We start from the raw sequence: 18,031 nt of genomic DNA, 5'->3' as shown, positions 1-18,031 counted from the left end.
ATTGAAATTCAATCTTAAAGGATTCCATTGCAAAAATTCATTGAAAAACACGGAAACATGGGACACTTGGCAACACTGGCGCACGTGTGCGGCAGTCTGTAAGCTAGGATCGCACCGTTTTGACGGTTCGGTGCTATAGTGTGGAAGCCCACGCCAGTACGAGCTATTCCTAGAACCGCTCCAAGGTCGTGGTGCGGTGCGATAGTCTGTTAACGCTTTAAGGCACAGTATGTATAACATAGAAGGTAGGATCGCATAGAAGTGGTATACGCGTGCCTCCGTGAGGGACAAAACATACGCAAATGCGACACTGTGATTGGTCGAATTCATTTGTTGCCCACCAATCTCCATACTAATAAAAAGGTGGGGAACAAACAAAAAGTGAGACTGTGACAAGGACAAGCAATAATACCGCTTTCTCTGCTACTCCTACTGAAAGATAAGACTATCCCGTTCTGTCAGTTACCCCCACCACTCATGCCAGATCCAGGTATATCCTAGATTCATGATGTATAAGTTAGTCTATGAATTTACTGAGTCGGTAGTGCTGCACTCTGGCGGCAGAACATTGCAGTAATATCCCCTATGCCTATTCCTCCATTGTTTGTTGGAGTGATTGGCTGATTTCTGGTCCTAAAAACAGCGATTTTCTTTATAAATTTCACAAAAATGGCGCGCATTGTTGTCATACGTCAAACACGGTAGTCCGCAACGTAGGACGACAACCCACACACAATCCTACGCGGCGGACTACAGCGGTGGGCGGGGCTTGCAGGATTTGTATGACCCAAGAGGCATCCTACTTGGGGGCTATTCATAAATTACGTCATTTCAAATTAGGGGGGGGGGTCTGGACATCGGATGACGGTAGCATGAAGTAGGAGGAAATGGGGTCATTTGAAGCATGATTTTTTGGTGATTATAGGGGGGGGGGGGGTCAAAAATCGATGACGTAATTTATGGACAGCCCCTTGGTGTTGTAGGACGGCACACAATCCTACCCAATGAGGCGGACTACAAGGTAGAAGAGTGTGAATGGGGGCCTTAGCTAAGATCGCACCGTTTTGACGGTTCGGTGCGATAGTGTGAAAGCTCACTCCAGTATGAGCTATTCCTAGAACCGCTCTAAGGTCCACCGCGTGCGGTGCGATAGTCTGTTACGGCCTTTAGTTTCGTTACCTGTCAAAAGATGTAACTGTCAGTGTCACTACACTGTCAAAGTCAAATGATTGAGGTTAGCTTAGCGCACTGAAATATGAAATATGATACGCTCGTTTTGTTGTGTTATTTTACTTATTTTTGGGACTATTGAAGTATTCTTGCGATCCGCACGGTGGCCGTGATGGACGTGATGCACGCGTGTCGCTGCTGCCTGCGGTGTGCTCCAGACAAGGACCTGACGACGCCGTACACACATCTCAGCAAAACGGAGATATATGCCGACATGATCAAACAGTGCTTCGATATACATGTAAATACTACAATTTAGTTGGTGGATGTGACCTTAAACTAGCTTATCATTGCGTTAATTGACAATTGTTTGAATGTGCAGCTGGTGGTGGGCGGCTCGGGCTCGTGCGGCATCTGCTCGGCGTGCGTGGGCCGCCTGCGAGACGCGAGCGACTTCAAGCTGCAAGTGCAGCGCAGCCAGGTGGAGCTGCAGGGAATGCTTATTAAAGGTTGGCTTCAACAACTAATTTTAATTCTCTGATGGTATGGGTGACAGTCTTGAGTTCCGCTTGACAGCTTATCCCGAGAATTTGCGTAGGCATTCGTTTTTACGAAAGCGACTGACATCTGACCTTCCAACCCAGAAGGTAAACTAGACCTTATGGGATTTGTCTGGTTTCTTCACGATGTTTTCCTTTACGTTCAATATTACACTAAGCGGAACACGCCAGTTTTTGCATGTTTTTTGGACTTGTCGAAGGCATTTGACCTAGTATCTTACAAGTTGTTATGGCACAAGTTACGCAATGGGACTAGTTTACCAGATGAGGTAATAAATATGTTTGAGTTTTGGTATGACCATCAAATAAATATTGTGAGATGGGCGGGGGGATACTCAGACCCTTATAAAATGAAGTGTGGTGTGAGACAGGGAGGGTTAACGTCACCCACACTTTTTAATCTCTATGTTAATGGGTTGATTGAGGAGCTCAGCAGTGCTGGTGTAGGTTGTTCGGTGGACGGCTGTTTTGTTAATAATATTAGCTATGCCGACGATATGGTGCTGCTGAGCTTTAAAAATACTGTTGGATATATGTGAGAGATATGTTGTGGCCCACGGGCTCAAATATAATGTCAAGAAGAGTGAGATCTTAGTCTTTAAATCTGGTACTAAAACATATTCCATACCACCTATTAGTCTAGACGGTTCTCCTCTTCAGACTGTTACAAAATTTAAATATTTGGGCCATTGGGTCACAGACACTCTCAAAGATGATGAAGACGTTGAAAGGGAACGCAGAGCACTATCGGTTAGGGGTAACATGTTGTCACGCAGGTTTGCACGTTGTTCCCGTGAGGTCAAAATTACACTATTCAAAACATACTGCCAAAACCTGTACACGTGCAACCTGTGGAGCAACTACACCAAAAAAACGTTTAGTGCTCTGCGTGTCCAGTACAACAACGCCTTCAGGGGTTTGTTGGGGCTGCCCTGGCGATGCAGCGCGTCGGGGATGTTCGCCGAGTGGAGCACAGACGGCTTCCACGCAGTGCTGCGCAAAAGGGTGGCGTCCCTGTGGCAACGCGTGCGGGGCAGCACCAACACACTCCTGAAGGTGATTGCGGAAAGGGTCGACAGCCCTCTTATAACTCACTGGATGACAATGCATGTTCGGTCCAATGAGCATTATATGTTTTACTAACACTAACATTAGAGTTTATCTGTATAGTTTTTATATTTCTTTGTTACCTACTAATACTACTAATACTTCGTTTTGTAGACAAAAATATGGATACTTGGTGTCTGAAATAAATATTTTCATTTTCATTTTCATTTCATTTACGGAAAAGTGACTAGATATCAAATGATATTTCTTACAGAAGTTTCGAAAACTCATTGGTACAAGCCGGGGTTTGAACCCGCAACCTCCACATTGAAAGTCAAACGCTCTTACTTCTAGGCCACCAGTGCTTACTTTTACCATTTTGATAGCATTAGCAGTAATGTTTCTCTTCCTTAAATTCAGGGCTTCAGGCTTGCTTACATTATTATGTAACATTATTAGGATTCCAAACCTGAAGGGTGACAGATGATACCTTATTATATTTATTTTATTTGGGGCATCATCATTATTAAACTTGTGCTGTCTGTCTGTCTGTGGTGTGTCTCTATTTGAAGAACTAAAAAAGTATAATTTTCTTAGTTTATTTTTCTAGTATTTTTATCTCCTTAGATATCACGGGCCTATAAATCCCGGTCTTTTGATAGGCTTGCGTGGGGATATAGATCCAACACGTAGAGGCCCTTTGGAGAGCTTTAATGTCATGTAGAACGCCTGCTGGAACCCCGTTCACAGGCGCAACAATAGACACCCATGAACCGTCTCAGCAGGCATTGGGACTATTGTAGAAAAAGTGAACAGTAGACCGGTCTATGGATTGATGTTTGGGTGGACAATGAGATTGGGCTATTGTAAAAGAGGTCCGGACACCTGCCATAACAATGTTAACACCGTCATCGAGGCAGGCGGTGACTCGCCGCTGACTAGATGGGCCCCTGAAACTGCTGTCGTAAAGACGACCAGGAGCAACATCGGTGTGAGTGGCTCAGGGGTGTCGAGAGGTGTGCGCCGCTTTCTACCCAGTGGCTGTTACCAGCCACTGTGCCAACTCGCGTCTTATGCATCTTTCACTTCCACCCCTGGAGCATATAGCTCTAGCGACTCCTCTCTGGACGGCCAATGAAGGCAAGCCAGAGCTGAGAGCCCTGCGGGTCCCCTTGGGGTCCACTCCGACCGACGAAGACACGCCGGAGACGGAGACCCTGACCGACTCTCGGGAGCACTAGGGTCCGTGGGGTCGTTACTCCCCAACAGCTCGCCACAAGCTGCCCTGCGCTTTTTATTATTAAATAAATTTTCTTGTGTTGTTCAGCTGAGTCTGCGGTCAAATCTGAGGGGGCTGATGATGGTGCAGATGATAACTCTGTTTTTGATGTGTTATGTGAGTACAGGAAGTATATTCTTGGTAAATTCTTGTTTACCTCTCTTAATACACAATGTTCTATCACTAACTCACTTTGGTGGTAACTAGTGGGAATGACCCCACTTTTATATCCTGTCTGTACTGTACTTAGGTAAAATAACAGAAATTGCGTTTAAGAGATAAACCAGGGTTGTAGTTACCATGGTGTTGGGTGGAGCTCGGCAGAGTTGCTTGCTGCGTGGCATTTTACAAGTAAAATAGTCTCGATGTCTGGTACTCTATGTGTATGCTTCATAAAGTGGTGTTTGTCTGATGTGTATATAATAAAGTTTTGCTTCAGACGAGGAGCCCATACTGTTGGAGCAGTCGAAGGTCGGGGAAGAGAAGAGCGAGGAACTCATGGGTTAGTTCATGTTTTCATACATACAATGTATAATAGTATAATTACGCGAACGGGTCTATAGCGATATTATTTCATTGTTTTTTATCTTAAATTCCGCCGTTCGTTTTGTTCATATACCTATTTAATTGAATATGTGTCTATGTGTGCGAGAGTTTATAGTGTTATTTAATAGTGTATGTTCTTGTAACAAAGTAAAGGTGAAAGTTTTACAAAAGCGTATTTCTTATTCCTAAATATATAGCAAGTATTATTATATATATTATATGTATTATTATATACACAGTGGTGGCCGAGTGGATATGACGTCTGACTTTCAATCCGGAGGTCGCGGGTTCAAATCCTGGCTCGTACCAATGAGTTTTTCGAAACTTATGTACGAAATATCATTTGATATTTACCACTAGCTTTTCGGTGAAGGAAAACATCGTGAGGAAACCTGCATACATCTGCGAAGAAATTCAAAGGTGTATGTGAAGTCCCCAATCCGCATTGGGCTAGCGTGGGGACTATAGCCCAAGCCTTCTCGCGCATGAGAGGAGGCCTGTGCCCAGCAGTGGGACGTATATAGGCTGAAATGATGATGATGATTATTATATACGTAATGTTACTCTTTTAGAAATAAACAATTTACGTATTTCTTTCATACCTACCACACATATGAGTAGGAATACACAGAAATATAGGATATTAACATTTTGCAGTAATAACAATTTGCCATTGCTTTTGTCTTGTTTATTTTCTTGGACTCTAAATAATTATTTCTAGGGATGATTTTCAATCTCCTAAGCCTCCTAAGGCCCTCAACCCCACCCATAATACTAAATACTTGAAAGACTTACTTCAATGTATTTTCAATTGATACAGAGTTGCATTTTTCGTTTCTATGATGAGTCCAAAACAAAATAAATTCAACCACGTTTCCAACATTACACCTATATTATGAAATCAACAGATTTTTTTTCTTATAGGGTATTTAAAGGCTAGGTTGTGATTGCTTGCCCTTAGAGTATGTTGAGAGCTTGTCAAAGATTGCATATACTCGAGAATTTAGCTCGAGAGTTTATCCATGAAAGCCGAAGACAGCAAGAAGCAGTTTTTTTAGTTTAAGGCGCCTATTTCCGTTTAAAACAATTATCACTGCTAACATAACTGTCATCTGCGGGCTCAGCACGGTTCCATTTTTATCGACTATCACTATGCGCGTCCCTTTCGCACTTACATACTTGTTAGAACGTGACAGGCATGGTGACAAGGGATAAAAACGCGACCGTGCTAAGCCGCCCGCTGTGGTGTGTATATCGTGTCGTAGATATAACTAATATTATTACATGTGACGCAGTTCCTTGTTATTGTTCCAGATGTAGACCCCCTCGTCAAGTCGGAGACGGATGATGTGATGAGTGACGGCGACTCGTCAGCGGCGGGTTAGTGCGGTCATGTTGTCCTGCTCTTCTCCTTCCTGCTACTATACATTCATAGTGATATTCAGAGGAAAGCCGTGGTCGTATTAATAACACGTAACCCACAAAATAAATAATACAACAGTAACTAAGCGATGAGCTTTAGGGCAAAGTATCTATCAACCACGTCTGTCATCTGAATTTGAATATATTACATTTGGTAACTGTTAGACTGCCAGACTTACGTCTTAGTATAAAAGCTGAAAGCTTTTCTATAAATGGCCCCTTAATAGGTAAGAAACGATCCCGGTTATGAAATCTGGGTCGTGGTGGGTTTGGCAGCTATACAGCAGGTAATGAAGGCGTATAAAATTATGGTTCAAAAACGTCATAGTATACCAGCTGAATTTTATACCTATGTTATTGAGGGAACTATAAAATGATATTTCTTAAATTAAGTTGCCAGACAGTTTTGATGGTTGCAACCCCCTGCCAGAGACCCTTAAAAGTTAGGTATGGCACTAACTCGCACGCAAAATTAAGTTTGTTTTCTATACATATCCTGTATTAAATAGTAAGAGTACAGTCTTTTTGTTAATTTGTGTTCCAGTGTGTTCGGAGGGCAGCGCCGCCCGCGCCAGGGAACAGCTCGCGATGGCTTGTTCCGTGGTGCTCGAGCGCCTCCGCGGCGACGCGACTGTTCACAGTGGAGGCAAACCATATGGCTGCGAACACTGTGGCAGGCATTTCGGAAACAAATATATTTTAAGGAATCACATACAAAACACACACTTGTTGACCGGACAAAAACCATTTGCTTGCGATTTTTGTTGTTCTACGTTTTGCACCGAATCGCTTGTAACAGAACACGAGAAAAGCGAACATGGTGTAACAAATTTCATGTGTGCTGAATGTGAGTATACAACGAGTTCCAAGAAAAGTTTGGAGACTCATTTAAGGAGCCATTTTTTAGAGAATAGTTTCAATTGTAGTTACTGTAGTTACACAAGTTCGTGTAAAAGTGATTTACACAAACACCAAACAATACACTTATTTGGAAAGCCTTTTAAGTGTAGCGACTGTGATTTCAAATGCAATAATAAATCAAACCTGCGACGTCACCAGAAGACGCACAACCGGAGGCACCAGAGAATTATTACTAGAAAAAAACCTTTCAAATGTAGTAGCGACTATAAGTGCAGTGTTACTTCTATGTTACGAAAACACAACAAGACACACACCGGCGAGAAGCCATTTCAGTGTAGCCACTGTGAATACAAATGCAGTCAGAAAAAACACCTTGTCGTTCATCAAAGAATACACGCCGGAGAGAAGCCGTACACATGTAGTCACTGCGACTACAAGTGCAGTGATAGTTCAGCCTTACGAAGTCATGAAAGGACACATACTGGCGAGAAGCCTTATCAGTGTAGCCAATGTGATTACAAATGCAGTCACAAGTCAGACTTACAAAGACACCTGATGATACATACCGGGACAAAGCCATTTCAGTGTAGCCACTGTTATTACAAATGCAGTCAGAAGTCAAACTTACAACGACACCTGATGATACATACTGGGGTGAAGCCATTTCAGTGTAGCCACTGTGATTACAAATGCAGTCAGAAGTCACACTTAGAACAACACCTGATGATGCATACTGGGGTGAAGGCATTTCAGTGTAGCCACTGTGATTACAAATCCAGTCGGAAGTCAAACTTAAAACAACACCTGATGATGCATATTGGGGCGAAGCCATTTCAGTGTAGCCACTGTGATTACAAATGCAGTCGGAAGTCAAACTTACAACGACACCTGATGATGCATATTGGGGCGAAGCCATTTCAGTGTAGCCACTGTGATTACAAATGCAATAATAAATCAAACTTACAAAATCACCTGATGAAACATACTGACTAAAAGCCGTTTATTTGTTTCCACTGCAACTACAAGAGTGGCTGTAAATACGCTTTACAAAGACATCTGAGAAGGAAACATCCTGGCAAAAACCCCTAGTTCCGCAAGTGACGGAAAATATGATCCGCTAGTTACCGGTAGAGCATGTGTCGTCGGGTGTGGGCTGTGTGATGTGTGTGTCGTGGTTCCCTTGCACGCGCGTGCACGATGTGTTCCCGGTGTCGTGCCGGCGTGTGTCGCGCAGGACGAGCGAGTGCCGTGTGTCGCGGCGAGAGGCTTCTTAAGGTTGCGTTTTCACCAGAGATGTGCGCTAAGCAGAGAAATGTGTTTTTAAGAACCAACAGAATCACTTCATTTGTTTTCCACGCTCAGTGTGTAGTGATTCTATTGGTTCTTAACAAACACATCCCTCGCTACGCAATCGCATCCTCACACATCTCTGGTGGAAACACAGCCTTACACAACTACAAGATATATGAAAAACTATAACCTGTTTGCGGATAATGTGTCAACACTCAATACATACGAAGTTTTTGTTATTCTGTTTAATATTTTGCTTACACCGGCCGAAAAGATCAATTAGTAGTTCTGAATTTTTGACACTACACCACACATTTTCAAATGAATAAAAATGTTGGTGATGTACATTGTTTTACTTTTCATTTCTGTAGTGTTAATGAGTGTACTATCATAGGAGGAACATGGTCGGGCTAAGCCAACTCTGCACCGTGTTTGATACTCTTTCGCATTTATAATATTAAGTATGGATTGTCTCAACAATGACTGCCTACCTACCTCCTCCTCCTCGCGTCGGTTTCCTCAATGCTGAGGGTCGTGACCATCTCGTCGAAATAGTTTTGTGTGGACCACTCGGCGCCACACACTTCTATCTGCTGCCTCGTGAAGAGCGTCGTGTACGGTGGTGTCGAGGGTGGTGCGAACCTGGTCAGTCCAACGTATCGGGCTTCTGCCCCTAGGTCTGTTTCCTTCCACTTTGCTAGTGACCACTAATTTTTCGAGATTATCGCTGCTTTTCCTGGCTATGTGTCCGAAGTACTCCAGAATCCTTCGCAGGCAGGTGGTAGAAAGCCTCGTCTGGATCTTGAGCTCCTGAAGAATCGATACGTTGGTGCGATGTGCTGTCCAGGGAATCCCCAGCATCCTGCGCCAGCACCACATCTCAAAAGCATCAATGCGGTCACGGTCGGCTTTCTTTAAGGTCCACGTCTCTACCAAACCTACCTACCAAAATGTTTTAATTTATCTTTATATCTAGTTAGCATGTTTTTGCTGCAATAAGGACGTACAGGGGATATTATATCTATCCTTTCGCCAAACACTTTCCGCTATGTTGAATGTTAAGAAGGACAGGGAGACAACATACAGCTTTTTCTATAATTCTCAGCAGAAAGTGTCCTGAAAAAGGGTAAATGTAATAATCCCGCTATGACCGCGAACCACTTCGTTAGATCAATTGTCTTTTTCCCTCTATCGTTTAAATGATACAAGAGCGACAGAGAAGCAAATAGACGAACGAACTATTGAAGAGGTTGGCGGTAGGCGCCACTGTAACTACCATCCTGACCAGCTAGACGTTAATACTAGACGAGAGAGTCCTTTTTATTACGCGCGGACGCGCGAGGCGCGGACCGACGATTTTGCTGCCATAATGCGCAAGCGGTGCGCCTCCCTGCTAGCCCGAGTTCGCTGCAGCACCAACGGGCTCCTGAGCGCGTTCGCGGACCGCTGGGATTCCGCGCTGATGCGGAGATGGACACAGCTCCATGTATCGCGCTCCACGTAGGTAGGTTATAAGTTTTATTTGTTAAATTTTATTTATGTTGTTTTGCACTAACACTAAATTTAAGTAGTATAGACTTGTTACTAACATAATATGGGACTAGTCCTGAAATAAATATTATTCATTCATTCATTCATTCATTCATTCATTCATTCATTCATTCATTCATTCATTCATTCATTACTAAAGTATTATTACTTAGGGGGGGGGGTGGTGTCCTCGCGTCCACAGGAATTACCTTCTACTACCCTGTACGTGCCCCCTGGGTGGTGCTAAACGAGTGACAACGCCGAGTATCAGGCGGCGGATATGATAACCTGACCCCCGAAAGGGACGGCTTCAGTGGCCGTGAGGTTTAAATAGCCTCAGAAATACTGACACGGAAAGGAACGGGAAACTACCGTGATTACAAATCCCAAGAAAGCCATCATGAGTTTAATTAGATCATTGAGTGTACTGTCATGCGACCCGACTGACCATCGGCGCCAGGATGGTTCCGGGTCTCCTGGTGTGAAATTGGCGACCGGCTGCAAGGGAGTGCGTCCGCAGGCTTCTTGCAGAAAATGGACTACTGACGGACCCCTACCATCACATGGGAGCACACTCACCATCAAGCAACAAACCCTCAAAATTGGAACCTGGAATGTACGGGGAATCTCCAGGCCCGGGAAAACAGACGAGGTTGAGAGAATGATGCAGAAGTATGGCCTGGAAGTACTAGGACTAAGCGAAACTCACGTTAAGGAGTCTGGCCACTACATAACTTCTAACGGGTCACTGATGATCAACGCGGGTAGCCCTGAGAATAGCTTCAGTGGAGTTGGCTTTCTGGTATCAAGGAGACTACGCAGCATGGTCATCGGATATGCCACTGTCAGTGACCGAATAGTTTCCTTGAAGCTGTCGGCTCGCCCATCGCCAATATACTTAGTACAGATATATGCACCGACATCTAACTCATCCGAAGATGTAATCACTGAATTTTATGGCGAACTGGAAAAAGTATATCAAGACATCCCGAGCAAAATGATTCCTGTTGTTCTGGGAGATTTTAATGCGAAGATCGGTGACACGACAAGGGACGATGACCTTAGAGAGATTGTTGGGAAGTTCGGGTTAGGGGTTCGAAACGAACGAGGTCAAATGTTGCTGGACTTCTGTGCTGAAAATGGCCTCTCGATCATGAACACCTGGTACCAGCAGCATCCACGCCGACTGTACACCTGGCAATCACCTAGCGGTCACCGCAACCAAATCGACTTCGTGCTTATTAGCAAGAGATGGAAATCTTCCATACTTTCAGCCAAAACGCGTCCCGGTGCGGACTGTGGAAGCGACCACCAACTATTGGAGGCCACTTTTAGGGTCCGGCTGAAGGCAATAAAACAAACTAAGGCAAAGAAGGTCATAAAGCTTGCTAAGTGCGAGGAACGCCCGTTTCAAGATCTTATGCGGCAGAATCTCAGCCAAGTGCAACTGGATCCATTTGACTCCGCGGAAGCTACATGGCAACAGCTTAAGAGCGTCGTTATCAAAACAGCTGAAGCGATAACCACACGTACTGCGCACAGCAGACCTAAGTCTCACTGGATGAGCGACGAAACCTGGACAACCATAGAGCTAAGGAATAGTATAAAAGCCCGAGGTCTGGACTCTAATATAGACCGCGAACACTACGCTCAACTTCATGCCAGTGTGCAGCGTCAATGTAGAAAAGACCGCAATGACTACATAGACGGCATATGCAGCGATCTGGAAAGGCATGCAAATACCGCTCATACTAAGGACATGTTTCAGAAGGTAAAAATGCTTGCCAAGGAATTCAAATCCAAAACATGGACTATAGAGGACGAAAAGGGAAATATTATTATGGATAGGGACCTTGTACTTGAGAGATGGAGAGAATACTGCCAACAGCTTTACTCTGCAACCGAGCACGATAATGTACGGGAGAGGCTTGACTACAATTGTAGAGAGCCCGACATACTCCTCTGCGAGGTCGAAAATGCGGTTCTCAAACTAAAAGAAAGAGCTAGCGGCGGCGATCGGGTTACAGCGCAGCTTATTAAGCTGATTGGAGATGAAGGCATCCAAATACTACACGCTGTCTGCCAGAAAGTCTGGCGCACGGGCCAGTGGCCTGAAGATTGGGCAGATTCCACTGTCGTCCCTCTTCATAAGAAAGGCTCTACCCGTAAATGTGAGAACTACCGAACTATCTCTCTTATCTCCCATGCTGGTAAAGTTCTATTGCACATACTGAACAAGCGCCTGGAATACTATATAAGTGGACAAATAGCAATAGAGCAAGCGGGCTTTGTCAAGGGAAGAGGCACAAGGGAGCAGATCTTAAATATCAGGCAGTTAATTCAGAAGGCCAGAGAATTCAACATACCCATGGCCCTATGCTTCATCGATTACGCCAAAGCGTTTGATTGCATAGACTGGCAGAAGATGTTTGATGTCCTAAAGGATATGGGTATTCCTGAACATCTGTCTTTTTTGGTGCAAAACCTATACCTCGACGGCAAATCTCGTGTCCGGCTGGAAGACATGGAGTCCAATCCCTTTAAATCCGGGCGAGGCGTTAGACAGGGTTGCATACTATCCCCGCAATTATTTAACTTGGTCGGCGAACACATAATGCGCAGAGTGCTGGAAAGTTGGCAGGGTGGTATCCGTGTTGGTGGTCACCTAATCAGTAACTTGCGATTCGCCGATGACACGACCATAATAGGCGCCAATGAGACAGAACTCGCCACATTTCTGAACAGGGTCGAATTATTCAGTGCGCAATACGGCCTCCATATCAACCGGAAGAAGACAAAGCTGATGTTCATCGACAGAGCTGGGCAGATGCAGAGGACGGGGGAACTGCGTGACCTGGACTTGGTGGAAGACTTTGTCTACTTGGGCTCGCAGATATCCAGTAACGGAGATTGCATGAAGGAGGTCATAAGAAGGTCACAAATCGCAAAAGCAGCAGTGAAGCGCTTGGAGAAGATTTGGAGAAACAGGAATATATACCGCCACACGAAAGTCCGACTTATGCGCACCCTTATCTTCTCCATATTCCTCTACGCCTCTGAGACATGGGTATGGAAGCCACGTGTGAGAGCAAAAATAGACGCATTCGAGATGTGGTGCTGGCGCAAAATGTTGGGCATATCCTGGACGCAACGCCGCACCAACGCGTCTATTCTCGAAGAGCTACATATTACCACCCGGCTTTCAACTACATGCTTCCAGAGAATGTTGACCTTCTTTGGCCATGTGGCCCGCCAAGACCCGTCCAGCTTTGAAAAGCTCGTTCTGGTTGGGTGCGTCGAAGGGAGAAGGAGTAGAGGCAGGGCTCCAACTCGGTGGTCTGATGCCATACGCGACGCTACGGGCGTCAACATCCAGGGGTCAATACAGCTGGCCCAAGACAGGGGGGTTTGGAGAGCGGTGGTGAAGAACTGCACTCCTGATGGTCACGACCCTCAGCCTTGAGGAATCGACTAAGAAGAAGAAGATTATTACTTACTCAGTGCGGGGTCACGTACCGGCCGCTCTCGAGGCGCCGAGTCGGTGTAGCGCAGCGGTAAGTATTGTGTATCTACATGTTCTGGAAGTGTAAGAGCGCCTACACGTGTGCCGTATTGTAGAGTCAGCTGCATCACCATCAAAAGCTCCCTCTTTTTTAATAGCTTCACAAAAATATATGTATAACAATAAGACTGCATCTTTGACACGAATCTTAGAGCATTTGGTAACTCCAACTTGGGACCATTTCTTATTGTGCTGCTGATAAGCGATCTGCCTGTCGAAGTGCATCACTGCACTGTGCTAATGTTCGCTGATGATGTGAAATTGATTAAACCGATCCAAAGCCAAAGGGATTGCGAAGAGCTGCAACGGGACATAGAGGCGGTCTATCGTTGGAGTGTTGAAAATGAACTCTATTTCAATGCAAGTAAATGCGAAATGATGTCTTTCACCCGGTCCCATACACCTCAAATATTTCGTTACAATATTGGCGGCGCCGACATATCACGCTCGGAACAGGTACGGGATTTAGGAGTTCTCTTTGACCCAAATATAACGTTTCGCGAACATGTCCAGGCCGTGGCTAAGACTGCGTACAGAAGACTGGGGTTCGTTCTGCGCAATTCAGCGCCCCTGACTGTGGAAGCCACACGCGTGTTATATGCGGCACTCGTGCGCAGCATTCTCGAAAAGAATGCAGTGGTGTGGAGTCCGCATGAAAGCAAATATATGTATACTTATGCTGGAGCAAGTCCAAAAGTCGTATTTTAGGGCATTATACAAAAAAATACACACCTATTATCCGTATATGTACCCTACTCTGTTTCTTCAGGGACATCTAGGGTACGACTCGCTCCAGTTACGGAGGTTGCTCTCTTTGGCGAAATTCACGATCGGCGTTATTAGAAACTCAATAGATAGCGTAGCCCTTGTCGAGGCCTTCATGCGATTATTTGTGCCTAACCAGTACACTCTTGGGCGGCGTCACCCGCTGCTGGCGGAGGGCAGCGCGCGCACGCGAGCGCACGCGCAGGCGCCGGTCGCCCGCGCGCAAGCTCTGCTCAACTCCGTGCTCGAGGCACACCCGGAGTGTGATTTGTTTGTGAGTGCAATTGGACGACTGATGATTGAGTGTAAGAGAGTGATAGAGCGAGAGATGCCTGTAAATAGTATTATATAATGTTGTTAGGTAAATACTTGTGTACCCTATGTATAAGTATATTACTGTCTCCCAATTTGTGCCGCTGTGGCTTTACCTGTTAAGGTACAATTGTCAACTTAAATAATAAACAACAACAACAACAACTGAAGACGTCATGGTCATGGCTGTCATTTTTTGTACGAAACTGTCTGCCGATTTTTGCGGGGAAGAGGACGTCAAATGTACCTATTGCTATTTCTACATGATCTGTAAAAATAACCATATCAGTCCATACAAAAGTTTGTACAATTGTGCACGGTTTTCGGCATAGGCGTAAGCTCTTAAAGGCGACTTCAGTTATTAAATGCTCTAAGACACGAACTGTAGAGATTAATCTCTATTTGGAAAAGTATTCCTGGTGGCAGATACTTTAGACGCGTTGTTCCATCCGCTACTATTGAAGCTGACTGTACTTTTCCCTTAACTTTACTTAAATAATGTAAAACCGCATATCTGCTAACGTGGGGGAGAGTGGAGGCGCCATCAATATTAAATGCTTCAAGTCAGCGCGGGCCAGTACACGCGGCGAGCAGGTGCGCTGCTGCGAGCCCGCGGTGTGCTCCCATCCTTCATCAGGATATTGAGTGGACATATCAGCTAGGGCAACAAAGGTGTAAGTCGGACTCGCGTGTACGGGCTTTTCTGTTGTTTATATGTAAAGAACTAATGTCGTGAGTTTTAATTTTTTAATTTTAGGATTAGTAGTTTCGGAGAAGAGGTGGGGGGATGTAAAAATGTATATTCTCAGACCTACTTAACGCACAGATTTTCAACTAAGTCTGTAGTTTCGTAGCAGTGGCTGAAACAGAGGGACAGACAGACACGAGTGATCCTGAGGGTTCCGTAGTCAACTATTAGGCACCCTAGTAGTTTCGCTATGCCCGTCTGTCCGTCCGCGGCTTTGCTCCATGATCGTTAGTGCCAGAAAGCTGCAATTAGGCATTGACATATAAATCAGTCATGCCGACATACTTAGTGGTAAAATAGTAAACTAAAAAAAAATCGCCTACACGTAAACCTCCCTAGATATAAAGTGGGGATCGTTTGTTTTTCGCTTTATCCTTATGATGTGGGATGTCATTGGATAGGTATTTCAAAATAAATAAGTAATAAGTAGTAAAATAGAATAATTATTTTTATTGGAGGATACGAGTACACATCAATTAATTTTAGTAATTATACTAATTATAGTGGAATACAAAGTCACTCCTTATATTTTCTAACAACAAAGCAGCCTCAAGCCGCTGTGACCATCGAAATTTGTAATCATCATCATCATCTCAGCCATAAGACGTCCACTGCTGAACATAGGCCTCCCCCATGGACCTCCACACGTACCGGTTGGAAGCGACCCGCATCCAGCGTCCTCCGGCGACCTTAACAAGATCGTCTGTCCATCTTGTGGGTGGATGTCCTACGCTGCGCCTGCTAGTCCGTGGTCTCCACTCGAGCACTTTTCGACCCCATCGGCCATCTTCTCTGCGTGCAATGTGGCCTGCCCATTGCCACTTCAGCTTGCTAATCCGGTGGGCTATGTCGGTGACTTTAGTTCGTCTACGGATCTCCTGGTAACTGGTAAATATCAAACGATACTTTAATTTAGTTGTTATGTTGTATCTTCTTGCTGTGCAACTTTTTCTTATATAACTGTACGTTATTTTATGTCATTTTAACAAGCTTTTATTAGGTCGACCTGTATGTAACTATGTAATGGAATCTAAGGTAACTAATTTAACCATCTTCCAAGGATCGTAGCGTCATGAAAATTGGCAGCTGTATGTAGTTCTGATGACAATACAATAATATGGTACTGTCGAACTGGTGGCCATAGGAACTCTGTGATGAAACAACGCAACCTAATTGTGTTAGGGGTTTTTAGAATTGTCTCGATGAGTATTAGTTGTCTGTCGTAAGAAAAGTACAGTCAGCGATAAAAGCTTGTACCAAAAATGAAATTTTTGCCAAAAACTTATTTCTTCTTGTCTGTTACCTTCCGTGGTCTCTCACTTGATAGTCTCATCGGAAGATCAGCGCTGGAAGCCACCAGCAACATGCTGCGATGAGGCCATTTCCTGGCTCTTTAATCTTATTCTGTGTTTTCTTTTATATTATGTAATGTCTCGTTTGTTTGTGCTTACGAATAAAATAATTCTAATTCTCATATGTACATAAGTCCCGAGGAAGTCGCGGTGGTGTCTGTAGTTTGAGCCCACGACCTGCGGCTCGGAAGCCACATGTCTCACCACTTCGCTCGCAGCGCTCACTCACTACTCTATCTTGCGAATGTAACTACCATACTTCACCACTTTAACTTTTAGGTATATATTTTTTCTAAAACATGTTTAAATTGACTGATGTAAAAGCAGTGATGTCAGGTTTAACTTTCCGATTTAAGAAAGAAAGAAATACATTATACATTCCTTTAACACAATTTGTATAACTTTCGATAAATACTATAATAAAACTACTACACCAAAATTACACTAAACAGTATTCCCACGGCATAGCGCTGATTTTCAGGGGGGACCTAACTTAAAACTTAACTCAAACAAATTAAAAATAAACTAATTTAGGTCAAAATGTGGCATACCCTATAACCCGACCGTTCCCTATAAGGCTTCTCTCCCGCGTGTATCATCCGGCGTCCTCGCAGGTGCTGTTGTACTGCAGGCCGCTCTTGTAGTCGCTGTTGCTACGTTTTTAAGCTTCGGCCCAGTATGCGTCTTCTGGTGACATCGTTGGGTTGATTTATCACAATGACTACTTAGACTTACATTTGAAAGGCTTTTCTCCAGTATGAGTCCTCTGGTGACTTTTTAAACGTGATTTCAGACTGCATTTATAATTACAGTGGCTACACTGAAAAGGCTTCTCGCCAGTATGTGACATTTCGTGGTGTCGTAAGCTTGAACTGTGACTGCACTTGTAGTCACAATGTCTGCATTTGTAAGGCTGTTCTCCAGTGTGTGTCCTATCGTGTATTTTTAAATGTGATTTCTGACTGCATTTATAGTCACAGTGGCTACACTGAAAAGGCTTCTCTCCAGTATGTGACATCTGGTGTATTTTTAAATGTGATTTCTGACTGCATTTATAATCACAGTGGCTACACTGAAAAGGCTTCTCGCCAGTATGTGTCTTTTCGTGGTATCGTAAGTTTGAACTCTGACTGCACTTGTAGTCACAATGTCTGCATTTGTAAGGCTGTTCTCCAGTGTGTGTCCTCTCGTGTATTTTTAAATATGATTTCTTACTGCATTTATAGTCACAGTGGCTACACTGAAAAGGCTTCTCGCCAGTATGTGACATTTCGTGGTGTCGTAAGCTTGAACTGTGACTGCACTTGTAGTCACAATGTCTGCATTTGTAAGGCTGTTCTCCAGTGTGTTTCCTATCGTGTATTTTTAAATGTGATTTCTGACTGCATTTATAGTCACAGTGGCTACACTGAAAAGGCTTCTCTCCAGTATGTGACATCTGGTGTATTTTTAAATATGCTTTCTTACTGCATTTGTAATCACAGTGGCTACACTGAAAAGGCTTCTCGCCAGTATGTGTCCTTTTATGTCTTCGTATGGCTGAACTTTCACTGCACTTGTAGTCGCATTGACTACATTTGTAAGGCT

Source organism: Cydia splendana, chromosome 20 (genome assembly GCF_910591565.1).
Source record: "Cydia splendana chromosome 20, ilCydSple1.2, whole genome shotgun sequence".
Classification (NCBI taxonomy): Eukaryota; Metazoa; Arthropoda; class Insecta; order Lepidoptera; family Tortricidae; genus Cydia; species Cydia splendana.
This window is presented reverse-complemented; position numbering follows the sequence as displayed.